General features: G+C 30.6%; 1 protein-coding gene across 1 annotated transcript in view; it reads right to left on the bottom strand.

Moving 5' to 3' along the window:
- Sema1b (Semaphorin 1b) overlaps positions 1-14018 on the bottom strand; it is an 84229-nt gene extending 70211 nt beyond the window's left edge. The window contains exon 1 of the mRNA XM_085192361.1: positions 13998-14018. The gene's annotated coding sequence lies outside the window, so the exon portion shown is untranslated. The remainder of the gene's footprint in view (positions 1-13997) is intronic.
- Positions 14019-15289: the final 1271 nt, after the last annotated feature.

The following is a 15289-nucleotide window of genomic DNA, read 5'->3' as shown; positions in this document are numbered from 1 at the left end:
ACTGAAAGCCGCTCATTTGATTTTCACGTGGCATTATGTTTCCTCTAGAGGCTAACTTTTATGCAACGGGTGAGTTCAGGTAGAACAGCTTGTTTATGCAAAGCATCTGAATATTTGCTCAGTTGTGTTGGACTAAATGCCGTCTATTTGGCTTGGCTGGTTATTTGCAGTTCAAGAGCCACATAGATATAGTAGGAGAGTAAAGTGTTATAAACAACGGGCCGGCGTCTGACACAGTTTCTATTTAATTCAACAAGCAGTAATCGCAATGGACGCTAAATATAATTACAGATTGGCATTCTCAGCACGGCGCCGGTCCTCCGACGGCGAGCACATCCTCGCACGCATCCAAATAAGCGCGAGACAACCCTCCTGACTACGGATGAGTATTTAATTTTATGTTCTGGATAGTAATTCGTTTTCAAACAATGGCGCTCTACAAGACTTACAAATACATATGCAAGACAGTTTACCTTTTAACCTGTGAGGAATAGGTAAATGGTTTTTAAAGCTGAGCGTGCGTAATAAGAATAATTCTATTAATAAATGCTCACTTCTACGTGACTTTGTCGATTGTTACTTTGATATTAGATGTATTATACAGATTTTATACTCGAGAATGAATTACACACGTAAAAATTTTTTCATTTTTAATATATTTCCTTCAGTATCTATTCTCTGACTCTTTTATATTTGTAAAAGCTAACTATTATAGCACCAATAATATTTTTTGTACTAAAAAGTATGCAGAATGTAATAAAAGCCCACTTTTGTCTTTTTATGAAATATTTAACTTTAATAGTATTTTTTTTTCCACATTTCCTAAAAACATACTATATTTTTTTCACGTCAGATATATTCTTATCAAGCCAGATATTTTACACAATTTAAATGCCCGAATTGGCAAGTTCGGTGTTATGGTAATATAATGTCATAGATAGGGAGCACTGGGAGCACTGTACTCGTATATCGGGTGCAGTAATGTAAACAACGGGAAAACCGCTAGCGGGCGCGCCTCGACCGACCAGTTTAATGAAGAGATTTGGCACGACTGCACGAGTCTTAACGGTTTCTGTCTACAGATATATACTTACTTTGCCACACAGAGCTACTTGATGGTTAGTGATGCTAAAATAATAAATAAATTATCTATTTACTATTATTATTTAGCACGACTAAACAGCTATTTATGTAAACGTCACAATTCATTTTATTTTATCTGTTTTTGGTACTTTATTCCATGTTAATATATTTACCAATTTCCTGGCATGAGATAAAGCTGTATTTATAATATATTTAATAATTATATTAATATATCCTATACGTGGTAGCAGGCGATAAAGACCTTTTAGTCTTTTTTTTCTTAAGCAAAGAGGACTGGCGTAGACCTATTCTACTTACGACTTCCGATTGCATTGCTGTGTGGAAGAGTATTAGGGAAATCTGCCATGCAGTTTTCTTTTTTTTTTATTACATATTTTTAACGGGCCCAGATGCGGATGTTGTCATCTTGGATTGGGGATCTTTTTGAAGAATCTAAAGGATTATTTTTATTTATGGACGAAGTTATCATGAGAAAGAGCTATCAGAAACACATTATAATGTATACAACGTGTAATCAACCTGGGGAGTCTCCCAGGCATATTGTCTTAGGTTGACGTGACATTGCTTACGGTGGCTATATCCAAAGATAAAGTAGCTAAGTAGGTAAGATAATACATCTTCAACTTGTGTGTCTTGGAAGTATCCTTGTAGGTACAAACAATCCCTTGCCTGTTCTTGAAAATAGCTTTGCTTGCGCTACTTTCATTTGTCTATTATAACATACAAATATACTGTTGCCCAATTGCCAGTATATAAAAGATATATAGTTATTTTAGTTAACGGTCCAATTGAGAAATTCCTCGACCAACATCTTATGAGGTTTGTTGGCTTAAGAACTGGATGCAGCGTATCGTGAGGAGTCGCGAACCCTAGTCAATGATATTTGTTTTATATTTTTAAATGTTTTTCCAGTTAATAATAAAAGTAACAATACGCTGTACGCTATATAAAATATATTATTAATATTTTTAGCCTAATAATATAATAATAATATAGGTTATAAAAACAGTTTTTCTTGTAAGAAAGTACAGCGGGTGTATCTGAACCTAATATTAAAGAAATATTCGTTATTATAATATTGCAATACTATACAAGAACAATGTATAAGAATACAATACAAATAAATGGCCAATATAAAATGTAATTACGTAATTGTGTGGTAAAAATGTAAATCCCCATACGTACTGAAAATAGAAATAGAATGAAGGATAGATATGAAAAACTTACTCACGTATTCAATGCGAAACAATTGTGTTAATCGTTAAATAGTTTAATAATTATTAGTAGTTGAGGCCAGTCGTGGCCAGTTGTGAATTCGATTCCCACTCAATGTACACGGCACGGAATCGGCGAAAAGTGGAGAGCGGCTTGTATTAGCACTACGCTTCATCTGCCTACCATGCTAGATGTGGGATACAGCGTGAGAAAAAAAGAAAAAATAATATAAGAAACCATAAAACATTGCAATGTGTTTATTTTTTTATCACCATCATAAATTTCAATTAGCTTCCTTTCGTATTAATAAAAATTAAAAGTACAGTTTTGTAACGTGGCCAGTCGATGGGACTACAGCAGTACATCGTACTCGTATATGTATGTCTCCATTGAGGAGGGACGAGCACATTGTGAAAGCTGACTGTGTACACATAATGCAACGTGTGTATTGATTACTGTAACCATGCAATTTACACTTTAGTTATTATAGAATAAACATTAGTATATAACATATTGTTTTTCTGAAAGATGCTTAAAAAACATCATTTTTTTTTCTTAAAATATGTATATTGTAAGATTTTTCTTGGGATAACATCATATTGGGATCCGTTAAGCAAAAAAAATAATGAAAAAAATAAAATGAAGCATATATAAATGAATTCATTAAAAATATAATTATATAATTACCTACTATTTAGACGATTAATAGACACCATTCAGTCTAGCTTTTCTCTAAACTCGTTTGACGATGAATTCATGTTTCTATCAATTATAAAAACCGGTCGTATAATAAATGGAACCGAGATTGTATAACCCAGTATATTTAATTCTAATGAATTATTCAAGAGGCTTTTCGGTCGTGTCACTAACTAAAACCTTTAGTCTCAAGACAGTTAAAGCATGGTAACCCCAACTCGTACGCTGATAACTGCGTACTGAACGTCGGCGTCTGTACTTCCAATTTTACTTCATTTGCATACTCCACTCGCTGCCGTGTAATGCCACCTGAACATGTCGCATTGACTACTGATGGGTGTGAAGGGGTATCACTGTCGGATATTACCTATCTATGGTACACTAGGTGTTTGGAGACTAAATTTATGTAGTATATTTGATCATATAAGCCTTAGGTAGATATAAGACTGGACGAGTTCGTGTAGGTACACGGTATTCGTACATGTATGTACTCATAATGTCTCTAACATGGACTGAGACTGGATCTCCCAACTTACTGTGAACGATGTAGGATTTTGTACATCAAGGTAACAAATAGAGTATTTATATTGAAAGAGACTATAACTCATACCATTATAAAAATGTCTATATTTATATTATTGTTTTCTCTATCTACGTGTACATATTATTTATAATCTGTTAAGTCAAACATTTAACGTTTATTTATCTTTCATTATAATAAATCTAGGTGCAGTTACTTAATTTTTTATTAGTGCTTTCACAGCTAGCTAGCTAAGCATAGGAAGACAATTAGAAAAAGGACAAAAACTAGAAGCAAACTAGCGCACTTTTAATTGGATGAGACGACTTCCTTTAAAACGACATCTCGCAGTCGCCGACCCTCCTAGCTTTACGTTTTACTATCTCACAAGAACCTGTATTATGTGTAATAAAGAAATAATGTGTTAAGTATAATGTTTATTATATGTGTTTCTTTCTCATAATTTACTATTTAATTTAAATTATTGTTTTTATATGTTATTAACGATATTTTTGGTACGATTTTAAAATAAATTATATTCTTGTTGCAAATCATGTGTATTTTTATGAACTTACCACAGTGATTTAAGCACAGCACCCAGTACTTCGAAGATATACTCGTGTGTACATATGTGTAATTTAAAAGTCTTTTCTAAATTTCCTTCCTTCTTTTCTAAAATCCTTAAAAAGAAATTAGAAGAAAGAAAATTTTACATAACATTCCTATAATATTAGGACGTTTCGTTAATTTCATAATATTTGCGTTGTATGGAACTTGCGTGGTATAGAATTGTTTTTTTTTGTTAGTCAGCACAATGGGGTCAAAATTAAATACGAGATTCACGAATGGTTTAGATATAAATATATCCATTACTTTTTTTAAAAAAATAAGGCTAAAACAACTCTTTAACATTGGCATAAATTGTTATAAGGTTTGTTTATTAACTGTACTTCGACGCGTGTCTTGTCCTTTACAAACATTATTATATGACCGCACTTCTGAAGTGAGCTTACGAGAGCTGTCTTTCTGTTAAAGTACTCGTGAAGCTTTAGACCTAATGTATACCATACAAATATAATATTTATAAAATTTTATTTAACTTCTGAAATTAAGTTTTAAGTTTTCATTTTGATTTCCGCAACCAAATGGCAAAAAAAGGAACCCTTCTTCGATAGGAATTAAATCGAATTAAATTTTTGAAGGCATATTTTATGAACCACAATAAAAAGATACGGTATGATGTTGAAAAATAAAATTAATAACGGTAGCACTCCATTCATGAAACCGAGAGATAGCAAAAAAAGGAGAGCAGCACCCTTCTTCCCCCTTATGAACTACGACGGGGATTTTAGAATTTTACGAAAATTTAACAAGCATACCAAGAATGTATAAATATATTCAAGAATAAAATAGTGATGGTGGTGGTAATATGTTTTTTGTTTGCAGCTACGGAACCTTTCATAGGCGAACCCAACTCACTCATGATCGGTTTTATTTAAGTGTAAGTGGGCTAATTATATAAGTATAATTATATGAAAAGCAACAAACTTTTTCTAACTTTATCTGAAGTTCTAAGTAATTATGAACTTGTATGAAAATATTCCACAATTGCTGCATGAATAGCCATATTAAATCCAATTGAATATTTAGTAGACATTTGTGTGGCCTCTGGAAACATTAGTAACGGCATTGAGTTATATTAAATTCATTAGTTTGCTGCCCTAATTTTGGTATACTTCATATATTTTTTAATGGTATGTGTACTTCTATATAAATTTTACTCTTGGTACAAAACCTTTAAAATATTAAATAGTAAGAGTAATAACTAAGCGTTGTACTAATAGTAATTTCAACTTAATAATTATAATTATTCCTATGATAACATCCAAAGCTAATATACACTAGAAATTGGACCTTCGTCACCTGTTATACAAACAATGGCCATTGTATCTTTGGTCTTAAACCAGTTCAAATAAGCGCAACAGTTAATTATATTGACGCCGATAAAGATCAACTATTATTTGGACACGATATCCAGACAAACGAAAATTAAGAAAATATATATTTGTTCTTATTTTCATTCTCTTTGGAAGTAGTCTTGGGTATAGAATGTTCTTATGAAATTATGTATTTTTTCTTACTTCTATCTAGACTAGTACTTGCTATGTATATTATATATGTACGACATTAGCTAATGGTTGCCCATATATGGAATGTTGTGTAAGCACACTTTGAACATTCCCACCAAATACAATTAACAATACTTAAAAGTCTGAACATAATTTTTTATATTACAGTAAAATTATATATTATCAGAAGAAGTTTTTGGTCAAAAAAGGAAAAATTACCATTGCAGTCTAATGTTCCGACACAGAGTCAGTTTTTGTTTGTAGTGTTGGTCTTTATAATGAGCTTATCATCTTTTTTATTACACAACCAAATACCATAAAAATATATTAAATATATCTACATAATTATCTAAAGAAACATATTATTTAATTAAATAATAAAAGATAAGTCTTATTTTACTGAAATAAATAACAATAATATAAGATCTAAATATATTCAGTGTTCATTAGAAAGGTGCAAGCCAACGAACGCTGTACAAGTTCAACTGCTTTTATTGTAGAGCTAGAGACTTCCATTATAGTCTCTCTAATTATATTTAAATTTGATTGACTCACGTTTATATATAAAATAATAATAAAAAAATATATCCATTACTAATTAAATAATGTTTATATAAACAATAAAGCCGCGACAGGTTATGGATTCGATTCCCACTCGAGGAAATGACCTATTTAATATTTCTATTTCCTTGTTAAGGTAACGAGTTCTCCGACTCCAGAATTTGATAAAAAGTGGTGAACAGAAGTAACTGAATGGAAACGGAGTGTTATAACACTAGGTACGATACCGTGTAGCTACAAAAAAAAAATTATATAAAATTACACATAAGGTCACATTGTCGAGCTCAACAACGACTTGTATCTAAAATCTTTAACATTGAAACTTCCTGAGCACCTTATCTTGTTGGTGCTAACTGCTATCATGTCCACGTAGCGCAGTAACTGCATGCTATTTGCATGTTCGCTTCGTTATTATAATATCATCACGTATCCCGCTATCACGCTATCCCGCGAGGTCAGATCGGCACGATAAGCGGCGTTGCTAGAGCTAGGCTCTAAGTAAGTCTAGCTCACGCTGACAACTAGACTACGTACGTCATGTAGTATAAATATTGTAAGATTCGCGAGCTTTTATGTATGGTGAATAAAAATGACGCGAAAATATTTACATGTTAAATAAATATGATTTTTTACCATTTTTTTATTGATTCTTTTTTATTTTTTGTTAAAATTATGTAATTGCTTAATCGTTTTAAAGACAGAAACTATAAAAGTATTAATTTCTACCCATTGTATGTTACTTTGTCATAGTAGAGTAGGTCACTAGTTATATATAAACATTACTTATATAAATAAACTGCAATCTGCAACATTTTTTTTGTCTAAAACAACACTTAATCACGATAAATGCTAACCTACATAATTTTAATGAAATGTGTGTTGCATTTCACAGACAGTAAGTACCTAAATGTCAGCATAAAGGCTTGCATGGAATGAATTTAAACAACGAGTTTACAATGCAGTTTTGAATCGTAAATTTTATACTACTATGTGTAACAAAAGCTTCATATAAATTTTAAATTTTATTCCTCTAACAGTGCATCTAAGATTTTTATTTTCCTTTGAATATTCATGTTGACTCGGTCGTGTCGAACTGACTTTTGTTATACAATTTCTTAGTGCACTTTACTCTAATATAGCGTTCTGAATTTTCTGAAAAAAAAAAAAAAACAAAACTCAGCCATACTTGCATAATACTCTTCTATTATAAATCTTTTATTTATTGTTACAAATTTCTTTTATCTGTCATATAAAAAAAATCTTGTGATGTTTCATATTTTGCGATACCATTTTTAAGGTACATAATGTTCCGTAATCTAAATTATCTCTTTCTCTGTCTCTCTGTTCTCTCAACCTAAAAAGATATACATTGTGTCGAAGGCTAATGTTAATGTTGTAAATTGGGGTTAAGTTAAACAAGTACGCATAAGTGCCTGCAATTATGATAGCAATACCTCAATATTAACATAGTTTCTTAATAAATTAATAAATATAACAGATAGAGAACAGATTATATCAAATAAATTCAAATTAATTGTGTAATCATATATATTAATATAGTATATAATTACAGTGAAAGTTCTACAAATTTAAAATGTCAGGAGGGCACAGATTAGTAGGTGAAGGGTCATGGGTTGCAGCGCATCTTCGCAATTCTATTTACTAGGATTGCGACAAGATATTGTTTTGAATTCTACAGAGATTGGATTTATGCTCAATTGCTTAAAGTCTTTTTAAAAAATTATTTTAATATGACTTTTCATATTGTGATGTTCCATTGAGATTTTAAGTTAAAAAAAGACGAAAGCTTTCGATCACATAAACCCGCTCACTATGTTATATACATGAACTAATGCACATTATAAATATATTTTGTTATAGATGAGTGTAATATTTTAAGTAGATCTCTTTTTAGGGTTCCGCACTTCAAAAGATAAAATCGGAACCCTGATAGAATCACTTTGTCGTCCACCTGTCCATCTGCCAAGACCATTTCTCTCGAGATCGCGTGGAGCTATGAAGCTCAAATTCATATCAAATATTCAGGTCTATTTTGACCTACAATCCTGAAATCGGTACTGAGGTCTCAGTGGACGAGTCCGACTCGGACTTAACCAGTTTTTTATCGATCAACCTCCTTCATATATTCTGCATACAATACAACATTGGAAAAGTGATTAGTTAACTGTCACTTTCGGAACGTCATAATCAAAGAACAAAAGAGAATTGACAAAATAAAACAGAATTCATATAAAAATAATATCACGAAACATAACCGAAGTGCTTTTTATACGTCATAAATTTCATTTAAATTTTACAATTTTGTTTGAATGTGACGAATAAAATTTTTCACATATGCTATAAAAATGTCGGCGCAAAAACATAAACGTAACATTAAAAAGAGGAATGTCAAACAAAGCCGTCTGTTATCCTTAAAATTCAAAAAAACAAAAGGTGTTATGCATTACGAGTACGAGCTGTGACAACACGACCTTTATTCATACTATCGATCCACCCTCACCTCGTTCTCGGCAACTAAATTTTACGGTCACTTACAACTGCTAGAACTTAAATCTGCTTTATAAATGTAAATATTTCTCAAGAGTGCATTTCACATTCAATAACAAGTGTTTTGGTTTTGTTATCAAGTAAGTACTAAAAAGACTACTTTAAAAAAGTATTAAGTGCTTTTTCGATTTAAAATATAAGTGAAACACCTATTTAAACATATCGCTAATTTCTTTTTTATCTCAATTGCAGAAAATGAGTAAGTAAAGGCAATTCATCAGTTCCCCACTTTTTATGTTGAGTGGCAGAACTTAACGCCGCGTTTTGTCTTGTTATCAGAGCGAGGAAATGATTGATAATTCTTACCCTTGAATGGGAAACCAACCCACAACCGTAATGTTTGCATTCAGACGCTATGCCACTGGCCCGCCACGACTTTCAAACTCTTGTATAAGCTAATTAAACGAGAACAATACTGAAATGTATATCTATTTATAATTTGATTTTCGTGTATTCGAAGATGTATTTAGATAATAATTCTCAGACAAGCATCGTTAATGTCCATTATGTTTTGATATATTTACAAAGTTTTCATTTATAATAGGGCGGGCATTCGTTTCGTATTCTACTAAACAGTCGCTTATTTAAAATTATCTTCAGTATAAATTGTAGAAATTTAGACTGGGTGGAAGGTATGTGTGATTTTTTTACAAAATAAACGAAAAATACGACGATATAGAAATTTAGAGACATTATTTATTAGGAGATAATTAATGAAAATAATATTTTTATGTGTTTATAGGTACTTCTCAGTGTTCATTTGTGTTGGAAATATAGAAAATTTCTGCCACAAATAATAATTAGAACTAAAATATTTGCTAAATATAAATTAAAACTAAAAGAAAATGCTTATATAATTAATACGAAGTATATTTTTGCAATACAATTTCTGCTATACACCTACATAAGCATAGGATACATCGCTCATTGAGCTTTCGAAGAGGCGGTATAAAAAGATAATTCAGGATGCTTTCGCTCTCACTTTAACGACTTTCGATATTATTTACCATTCATGCATTAACCAGAACCAAAGTAAAGACAATTGTATCTCAATACAGCAATAAGAAATATATTTGTTATTTTTTTTCATTTTTTTTAATAAGGCAATTTAATTACTAAACTAAAGACAGGTGTGACAGGTACTTTTTAGATTCTATATTATTTAATATCAAGTAAATTAAATAATTTGTTTTATTATTGTTCTAATATTTCATAATCACAATAACAATTATCAAATAATTTGTAATTAATTCTTACCTTCGTATTAAATGCTATAATATTCATACGTCGTGAAACGTTCACCGACATTGACGCGGGCGGCGGCGCATAACCTTATTCCCACTTTACATTCTGACAGTCACCCACTTTCAATACTAAACTGGTTTGACAAAGAGTTTTTCTTAGTGTTGCACTACAGCAACACAAATTAACAAGCCAATATACATTAGTATATTAGTTCTGCGAAGTTTAAATGTTATATTCACTATAATTTGTAAAACAAACTAGCTTTTAAGCTTCTCATAGTAAACTATACATACATAAAGTGTTTATTTTAGGACAACCGGCTTGACCTCATCAAATATACGCGAATCGAGGTGCTATATATAGTTTGACACTAACATTAAAACATAATTTTACGTAACTATACAGAACAATAGATTAAATATCAATGAATTTGTGCCATGAGACAAAAACGTCACGACTATATTGTAGGTGTACGTACTAGAGAACCGGCGTGAGCGCTTCGGGCTTAGTCGACTTAGTTCGTAGCACAGCATATAAAACATTTAATATTCTCTCTGTCTCTCTCTAATTCACGAGACAAACGATAGAGTAGATCAGATCACTGAACCGAAAAGAAACAGAAATAAGTCTTTCTCATCCGGTGGCCGCCAGCCGGCTAGTGGCTACCCTGAGGAACTGGTTTTATATTATTACTTTTTAGTCGTAGTAAACTATAGCCCATGTCTGCATATAACGCAGCGAAGCGAGCTTTACGCAAGGGGCTGAGCTTATGACGTTGGAAGGAAACTGTTACTGAACGGAAATGGATACTGCCGGTGCACCGATTATATTATAAAGGAAAATATTAATATAGTGGGTGCCAAGTAGATTTAAGTTTTACACGAATTACTTTTTGATATTAACTATTTAAATGTCATATACATAGGTATATTACAATAAAAAATAAGAATCCTTTAATATATATTGTACTAGATTTGTAGCTAATAAATAATTAAATAAAAAGATGTATAAATGTATCGAAAATTTTAATTAAAATTGAACCAGCCAGTCACAAAAGCATACTTTACGAAGCTCTTTACGTTGCTATTATGTGGATAATTCAAAATTGTTATACTGACACATAGCTTTACGTAACAAAATAATTATATACGTACAATATATATGTTTAAGATATGGCTTTATTTAGTTGAACTATATTGTACAACTAGTGGACCCGGACGCGGCTACGCCTGCTTAAACTATAAGAATATTTGTTAAATATATTATTCTCAGTTTTCAATAGAATTAGTAAGAAAATATAAGCTTAAATAATTAAAAAGAATAATAGATTAGAATAAGATTTAGTAGAGGCATATTATTAGAAAAAATATCAGAGAAATTGAAATGAACCAACATAAGAAGTAAAAGTAACTAAAGGATATTCTTAATATTAGAAAAAGTACCTAAAACCTTACCTAAAAACTACCTAAAAGGATATTTTTTGTCAGCAATATCAAATAAAATAAGAAGAGAATGAAAGTGTATTTTAAGTTGATTATAAATAGCAAATAATCTGCCCGTTCGCGTCGGTCATACGATGCCGCCCGTAGGCTAGGTCATTTGGAATCAGTGACATCTCCTTAAATATTTATTACAATGTTATACAGTAAACTATAATTTCTTAAAGTGACTATTATATAATAATTTCTTAAAGTGACTATTATATTTATTTTCATAAATATGAATATCAAAATGTCGCGGTAACGGTTGCGTAGCGACACGACGGTTGTTATTAACATGGCAGAATAAATTGCATGTCAAATTAGAAAGTACTTTAAAATTTATTAATATATATGTGTAATGTAATGTTATATAGCCTATAGCACTTCTGAAGAATGCACCTTTCATACAAAACAAAAACAATGAAAATCGGACCAGTAGATCCAGAGATCTTAGCGTTCAAACAAACAAACAAACAAACAAACAAACAAACAAACTCTTCCGCTTTATTATATTAAGTATAGAAGTATAGATGTACACATCATTTTTTTAATTTTATAATAAAAAAATACACGAACATTTTTTTAGACAATTAAACCAATTTGAAGAAACTTTATCTTTTATTACAATTATAAATTTTATTTTTTTGCTATATAGTAAAAAAGGATTTGGCTTCGAATCAGGATAAAGTATATATTACATAATTACATAATAATTCATTGTAAAAAGAAAGTTCTTCTATATCAATTGTACATTTGAAACGCTTGCATGACACTAGTACAGAATAAGGCCAGTTTTGTCAAGCAAAAACTGTGAAATCAAGAAGCCATTTCAAAGTTAGTACGGATAATTAAGATTGCTGTTAATTAACCTATCATAGTTGATATTTCCTAAAGGCGAATATCAGAGGCAAGCACAAGAGGCAGTTAACGAGAACACCGGTGTTTGTATTCCCACGCCTCCTAAGCCTCGATGGCTAGTCAGACCGTGGAAAGCGCGTTGACACGGTTGACCGCAGTAACGGACCGATTTATTTACATTAATTAATAACGCTTCGTTCATTCAAAGAACTGTATTGATCTATTATTTTCAGGTAATAATTTGCCGTTGATAAATGGTACCATCTATTTAACTGTAAACGAAATACGTACTTAAAAATATATTATTTTTTTAATATATGACGGGATGCTTGTTTTTAGGTCATGTGTAACTTTAGAGCTTGGGATTAAAAGCTAAAATCCAAAGATATCTATTATTAGAAATCAACACTGAAGCTTAAGTTAGTTTCATTTACCTATTAAATAATTCGTTTTCTTGACGTATTAAAGTATTTCTAAATACTATCTATTCTAAATTTTATTATTCGTGAGTGTATGAAATAGGAAGCGCATTTACCCGAGTAACTGACACATTCGTTAGCCCTTTAACTTAGAACGACTGCTGCACTGTTTATCAACAAATAATAAAGAACCTTAACAGTTAGCTAAAGTATAAGAAATAATAAAATACCGCTCCAATAAAAGTTGTTCAACATGATAGACAGCGTCCATTGACATAAAAAAATTAAGATCTGGGAAAATATCTGATGAAGAACCATAAAAAGCTATGAGAAATAATGAAATACCGCTGCAGTTTTCGTTGATGAAATTTTGGTCCAAATTTTTATGACAGCGGGCCCCTACCCAAATATCATTTAAAAAAAAAGAACTAATGATCATGAGACCCACAGAAACAAACTAGTGGGTGGTCACTAGTTAACTATATTGTAATAAACGATACAACTAAGAAATATATAGCGTATACATATAATATGTAATTCAAAGTGTTCTAGTGAATATTTATATAAATATAAGAAATACACAAAATGTAATGGGTTCAATTAGATGAAAGCAAATCCATAGATAATAGACAGGTTTCCCGAAATTTAATATGCGTTTAATGAAATTGAAACGTTTCTCAACTCATTTGCAGGGAAAATAGCATGCAGTGTAATTGGATAGTGAGTGAGAAGAGGGAAAGTGGATGAATGTAGGCGATTGCCCTCACAGTTCGCGAGAAACTTCGCAAACTGCATAAGAACACTTATGCTAACTTTTTACATACATCAACACGTTGAACGTAAGAGTATGTTTACACAATTGGATTTAAACTTTGTAGAATCAAATTTATTCTAATCAAATTCAGTTTACATATGGAGTAGGTAAATAATTGAAGTGACAGTTTATGTTTCTCTCTGTCTACTTTAGAAGATGTATTTCTATATTTACTCTTACTTTTGCTTAATGGAGAAAACCTACACTCATATAAATTTATTGGCTTTACCTCAGATTGAATATTAGATTTAAAGACATAAGTCCCATATTATTATTTTTTTAGTATAAATGATGTAGTAAATAAAACATTAATAAAGATTATAATCATTTGTGGTATACATAATTAAAATACGTAATATAAAACTATAACATAATATAAGCACTTACCTTAAAACTTCAATAATGTCCAGTCAATTCGTTTACTATGGCTATGTTCTAAATAAAGAACTTAAAGTAAAATTATCAAATAATAACAAGAACTAACATAGACAAGAGGAGAAATTACAGGACACTGTACTAAGATACTTAAAATTACTTTAATAAGAAATATTATTACTTTTATTATTTTCAACTGTTTAGAAATGTTCTAGTTTGTAAGGAACTTAACACTTCACCCACAAATCTACATACGACAGTCACGTGGTGCTTGTGCTATGACCGTAAACACGTTCGTCGTGTTAGGCGGCTAGTTGGACACTGGGCGGGCGGCTCCCGCCCTTGCAAGTTCAGGGTAAGTTAAGGTGACTTTTTATTGTTCTAATAACATTTTCAAGTAAATTAAAACTAAATAATACTTGTTTACTATGTTTGCTTTAATTTAATAGTCTTTATGCTCAGTATATTTTATTTTTTTTTTTTTTTTTATTTTATCAGTCATTGTATTTGACATTCGTTTTAATGAACCTCTTTTAATGAACATTGTTTGTGGATACATTTATATAATATACATTTATATTGATTGTTTTATACAATATTATAACTTTATATCTATTTAAAATATTATCTATATTTTGAATTAGAAGATATTTTTTAAGATATATTTTAAAAGAATAAAAAATAACTTTTTTTTAAACCAAATATAAAATAAAGGTTTATTAATTAAATTGACTTGATATATTTATTTGGTTGGTTGGTAGATAGAACCCAGGCATTTATTTATGGTTGTATTTTATAAATATATAATATGTAAATAAAGTCTTAAATATTCTAATATAATACCTTCATCTACTTCTTTGAAAGAACGACGTAATTATTTCGGTGAATCTCCATTTATGACTACTAGACTAGATTGACATCGAAATAATATAATTTGCATAGCCCTGAGAAATTGTTAAGGATTCATCGGGTCTTTTTATTAAATGTTGTGTAATTTACTTACCTTAAAGGTGTACTTTTAATATAATTTTAAACGTAGCATCAGATTCTGCCATCTGGTACTATTTTTACGTTGGCAGAAAGTGGAAAGCGTGTGGTATGTCACCAGATTATTTGTACCTATTCAAATAAACTCTATGCGTAATGGTAAAAATAAAATAGAAAAAAATAAACTATTTTTTTGTGACTTTTTTCTGTAAGTCAGATAAAAAATTTAATCAAGAAAATCATACATCGATATCCTCTCAAGAGTTTTATTTTTATTATTATCCCAGCAAGCGAAGCGAGCCGTTGCTAGCTCCACA

Source organism: Heliconius melpomene, chromosome 10 (genome assembly GCF_056956725.1).
Source record: "Heliconius melpomene rosina isolate 202511_hmr_F chromosome 10, ASM5695672v1, whole genome shotgun sequence".
Taxonomy (NCBI): domain Eukaryota; kingdom Metazoa; phylum Arthropoda; class Insecta; order Lepidoptera; family Nymphalidae; genus Heliconius; species Heliconius melpomene.
Note: the sequence above shows the minus strand (reverse complement) of the source record. Positions and strands in the feature narration are given on the sequence as shown.